General features: G+C 35.1%; 1 long non-coding RNA gene across 2 annotated transcripts; it reads left to right on the plus strand.

Annotated features, from left to right (window-relative positions):
- The first annotated feature begins 3,541 nt into the window (after positions 1-3,541).
- On the plus strand, positions 3,542-3,967 carry LOC135051202 (uncharacterized). 2 transcript variants are annotated; one of them, XR_010242114.1, is made up of 3 exons: positions 3,542-3,610; positions 3,703-3,773; positions 3,865-3,967. It is a non-coding gene; the product is annotated as an uncharacterized LOC135051202 (long non-coding RNA). The 2 variants fall into 2 exon arrangements; XR_010242115.1 differs by having other exon boundaries at positions 3,868-3,967.
- The last annotated feature ends 1,559 nt before the right edge of the window (positions 3,968-5,526 follow it).

Genomic DNA, 5,526 nt, shown 5'->3' on the forward strand with positions numbered 1-5,526 from the left:
AAAAAACCCTGCCGCGTTTAACTTAGGAAAAAAAACAGCAAATACAACAAAAACACGTACGCAAACGACAATGATGGCCGTAAATGTGCCAAAAAAAAAATGACTGGCATCGACATCGGAAAACACGAAAACCATAAAGTCGACTGCTTCGTAACTTTGCGTATATGGATTCAAAAAGTTGTATGAAAATGCACCCGATACAAAACGAGTTTAAACACTACACAAACCGACTCAAACACGGATATTAGTAAATATTGCCCTATGTGTACAATCCGTTGTTGTTGATATTACTTAATACCATAAAGAAGGAATATAGAGGGCATACTAAAGAAAAGTATAGGTCCTTTATTTCGTGATGGAAACTATGCAGAGTATATATATATACACTACTCATATTACCCATAAGTGGGGCTGGATAATTAATTATAAACCACCTATAGTGGATATGTATGTTGTAACACATGCCTAAAACTATAAAATTGGTTGTGACCCTATATACCATTACATGCTAACGTATGTGTGTCATAAAATTAATCCATGGATAAACAATGGTGAAAATAAGAGTGAGTTGATGTGCTATGTTCCCTAACTAGGACAATAAGTTTACTAGCTTAAGGTGAATTAATGTGTCCCATAACTAGGCCGGTAAATTGTATATATAATGAACTTCTCATAGGTAGAAAATTATCTATAATATCTCAAATTACTACATACTGGTGATAGGGACTACAAAGGTTATCTATTTAGCTGCTTTATTTTTGAGGCTTCAATTTTACAAATCATATCATATCGATACATTTCGGTTGATGGTCCACAAATAATATAGAAAATAAAAAAATAAAATAATTAAAAAAAATGATGTACAATCAGAACTTATACACATATGAAGACCAAACTTGGTATCATTGCATGCTACCATATGTAGATCATAAATGTAATCTGAATATGAATAGACACAGGTTATCAATTAAAGGAATGATACAATGTCGATGTTCTCATTGAGACCGTTTGGATGAAGGGTGTTGAAAGTGAAAATCCAGAAGGATTCTCTTCTAGAAAGCATACGTTCTTTATCTCCTACTCTAGGGCCCAATTTTATTATTTCTAATATGGTAAATTTAAAATCTTTAACATTAGAATTGTGAACTTCTGCAAAGTGACGTGGTAGATTATGGTTGGTAACTTTATTTTTTATACCTCGTAGGTGTTCCTGAATCCTAAGTTTGATGTTACGTTTTGTTTTTCCAACATACGCCAAACTGCAACTGCAGGTTATTCTGTAGATAACAGATTCACTATTGCAGTTGACTCTTTCTTTTAATGTGTAATTGGTTCCATTTTCATGTTTCCAGGAAAAGGTGGACTTTTCCATATATTTGCAGCATATGCATCGGGTGCATGGGAAGCATCCTATGGGTTTTTCATTAGGAAATTAGTTTTCAACTGAATGGTGGATTTTATTGGTTTCAATGTAATAGGTGCTAGAATATTCTTTAGGTTATTGGCCCTCCTAAAGACTATTTGTGGTTTAGGAGGAAGTGAAGGTCCAAGAATCTGATCTTTTAATAAAATTGGCCAGTGTTTATCTAATATTTTAATTATTAGACGATTTTCGTTATTATATTGGGTTATGAAATGCCTACTCTTCATATCCCTCTTGTTTTTATTTTTTGAAACCAAGTTTGAAGATAAAAGGTTTGCCGGATCTATATTGTATGCTTTCTGTAAGGCTTCTTCAATTTTAATTTGGTCATAACCTCGTGTTAGAAAACTCTCCCTTAATATATTTGCTTGAACCATAAAGTCACTAAGGGTACTACAGTTTCTCCTCAGTCTGAGAAACTGGGAGTAGGGGACTCCTTCAATCCATTTGGGGTGATGACAACTCGATGTTGTAATAAAGTTATTTGCATCAACTTCCTTAAAGAAAGTGGATGTTTGAACTACCTCCCCTATTCTACCGTCCAATTTAAGATCTAAGTAATCTATCACATTAGTACTTGTTTTAAATGTGAATTTCAAATTGAAAGGATTCACTTGGAGATATTCGACAAATTGTACTATACTGTCTTCATCTCCTTTCCATTTTTGGGACTCACAATTAGGTAAGATACACCATATAATCACACCTAGGGTAGTCAAATAATAATTGTGCATTTATTCCTTATAAGCACGCACCTTTAAAAGAATGATTTCACTTTAAAACATTTAAGTAGGATTCCTGACTATATGTCTACTGTTTATTTATTTATTTTATTTATTTTACTTTGGTATATGCTCATTAGATTAATATAGAGGTGGAGCCGGTGAATATTAAACTAATATGCACAGGGACACGGCGAGCAAATAGATAGCTCACCGTGCCCAGTCAATAAGACAAGATGTACCAAACACGCCCCGTTTTGGAGTTGGGCGGATAAAGCCTGGAGTGACACATTAAGGGCTCGCCACGCCCGGCCAGTGAAGTGAGACTAATCTAATTGCACCTCCCACTGGAGTTTTGATAGACGCGGCTAGTCATGTGGGATTACGCGATACGCGTCAGAGAGGCTCTAGACGCGCCTCCCACTGTAGTTGGGTGGACGCGGCTGGTCATATGGGATGATATGATGTGTGTCAGAAAGGCTGGTCTGTGACGCGTCAAGGGGGGAGACCCTGGGTCACGTCACGGGATTGTGACGCGGGCTTGCGATATGCTACACACACAAGGGGAGGCACAGCCAGTATGTTACGAGTTGCTAGTGCGTCCCCAGTTACCATGGATACCGCTCTGTGAAACGATACCATCCTCCCTGACACAATTAATGTTAAAATAGCTACACAACCAATAGCAGGCTGGAACGCATACTGGAAGTATGCGTTTCCAGTCAGGTGTGGGTTATCTGCGAATGCTATTAAGCCTTTAAACCATCTACCATAAGTTTTATTTCAACTCTGGCCGAGCCACAAATTAGGAGATATAAAAAGAAATTAAAAATATCGATATAAATGAAATATAAACTTTTATTTTTAAGTTAGTTAAGTTCTAAGCTGCCCCTAATTAAAGAAAGTGATGCAAGTGTGAAAGCAGCTTAAATAGCAGCTGCAGCAATCACAGTCAAGTTCTAAGCTGCCCCTAATTAAAGGAAGTGATGCAAGTGTGAAAGCAGCTTAAATAGCAGCTGCAGCAATCACTGTCTCATTCTGCCACTTCCATGCACAGCCAAAACTCTCACTATTTTTTATTGTCTGTATCTGTTGTATTTCTGAAGGCTTCAATTAATCACTATGGATGTTTTCTTATTGTCAATGTGATGTTTAAAATATAAGCGATATTGATCTTTGAAAGTAAAATATAAATGATATTGATACCATCAGAACTGTGTTTACTTTAACCAGTGACAATGTTTCTTAATATTATCTGCATCTGCTTCTTGGAAGCTTTAAGTGACCTTTATTTGGAATTCTCTTTTACTTTTAAAAGTAGAAATTGTACTGAAGTTGGTACTGCTAGAACTGTGTTCCCTTTAATCGGTGGCAATATTTCTATTTTTTTGTAAGATCCGTTCTGTGAGCTTTACTGAGGAAGTTGCATTGCATTGTGATTGTCAAATCAGCTTTATACTTTTTGGTATGTATATTTATTTGTAACTTATGTGTGACACACAAACGACTGACTGACACACCTTTTATTAACATTCATTTAAATTTTTATTTCTTTAGAATTATATTTTTATGGGTAAACACCCGAATCTGAAATAATTCTGATTATAAGATCTGGATATTCTCCATAGGTATGTCTGGTCATTGCTAAAGATCAGAATCAATAACATAGGGCTTTTTTCTGATATTTTGATACAAATGTGAATTTTTCCTTTTTTTAAGCAGTCCACCAAAATATGGATGTATAACTGCCAGTATCTTTAAAAAGAACTTCAATCAATAGTTTTTATAAGGAACTCCCTAAATAGAGTTCTTTTAATTATTTTTAAGGTATGTTTTTCATTTTCTTGTCTTCACTATATAATAAAACGTAATACACTATGTATTTCGTTATACATTTCTGCAATATGGTCATTAGACCCTTCATATTTTTTTTCCCCCATTAGGCAACCTGTGGAAATTTCCATCTATAATAAACCCCCTCCAGGAGCTAATATAGGATATTTTACTATCCTTATATTAAAGGTATGCTCCTATATCTTTAGAATTAATCACTGCACTTTATAGCTACTTAAGTAAGAATAAATCAAGTAGGTTAAACACATCTATTAAATATATACTCTATCCACAATTTTAGGTTGTGATTTTCTACATTTAAACTCACTTATGACAAGTAAACCTGTCATCTATATTTGGTAGGTACTCACCTTACTTTTTCAATTTCTCATACCATCTATATACCATTCTTCATAAATTCTGGACATCAGTCCTTTGAAAATAATTTTTTCATAAATTTAAAAAAAAAAATTCATATTTTTCATCCCCAAACAAGTTACCCCTGATGAAGTCGATAAGACGAAATGCGTTGGGTTTGTCAGTCAGAAGTTTCCTACTTAGTTTGTGAAGATACTCCCTTGTGAGCTCACACCTTAAAAAGGTGAGGGAGTATCTAGAGTTCAAATTATTCAACAAGCGCAGTGGTTGTCTTTTTTACTGACATTTATATTTACTATCTGTATACTCATTACATGATGAACTATGTAAAAATTGCATTTGTTCAAATGAATGTTATTAAAATAATCTTTTATTAATTGGCCTTGGGCCTCTTGTTTGGGTGACCATTTGGTGAGGGGTGTCCGTTACAGGCTCCCGGTCACAAACTTTCTACAATATCCAACTTACACCTATGGAAACAACATTGGAAGAATTACCGTAAAGACGTTCCTATATAGCGCACTTGGGAATTTTGTTTATATATATATATATATTTCTTTCAGAAGCTTTACTCCAGAGATGTTACACAGATGGAGCCACGCCAGTCGTGGATCCATCTGTGCCTGGGTGCAGCCTCCGAGGTGCGCCTGACAATGAGAGTGTGTCCATCCAGGTGGGAATTGGAGATCGTCTCCATCCGAGGCGCGCGCGTGTCTGTGACGGAGAAGCTGATAGAGACGCACCCCATTCTAATGAATGGGAGAGTGTTTATGTGCACTCCCTGTGTGACTAGGAGGATGGATCGCCTAGTTACGCCAAGAGTGCAGCCTGCATTGGATCCACCTCAGATGAGCGCAGCTCCATCTGTATATTTGGGAGCCAAACATTTTAATTTTTTTAACAATTTTGTTTGTCTTAATTGATATTTTTCACAGACTTTGCCATTTGTATAAATATTTTAGCTAGGAAAAAATGTATTTATATTTCTATTAAATTACTTTTATGTAAAATATTTAAGTAACAAGGAAATATGTAAAACAGGCTTGTATTTTCCCAACTCAAAAGAAATGTATTGAATTTCAATGAGTTCTCTGGAATTACGTAGAAGTAAAATATTCTCATAATATTATTGAATATTCTAGTAGTGAAATATATTAATTTCATTTTTTT

The sequence above is a fragment of the Pseudophryne corroboree genome, chromosome 2 (assembly GCF_028390025.1).
Source record: "Pseudophryne corroboree isolate aPseCor3 chromosome 2, aPseCor3.hap2, whole genome shotgun sequence".
NCBI classification, from domain to species: Eukaryota; Metazoa; Chordata; class Amphibia; order Anura; family Myobatrachidae; genus Pseudophryne; species Pseudophryne corroboree.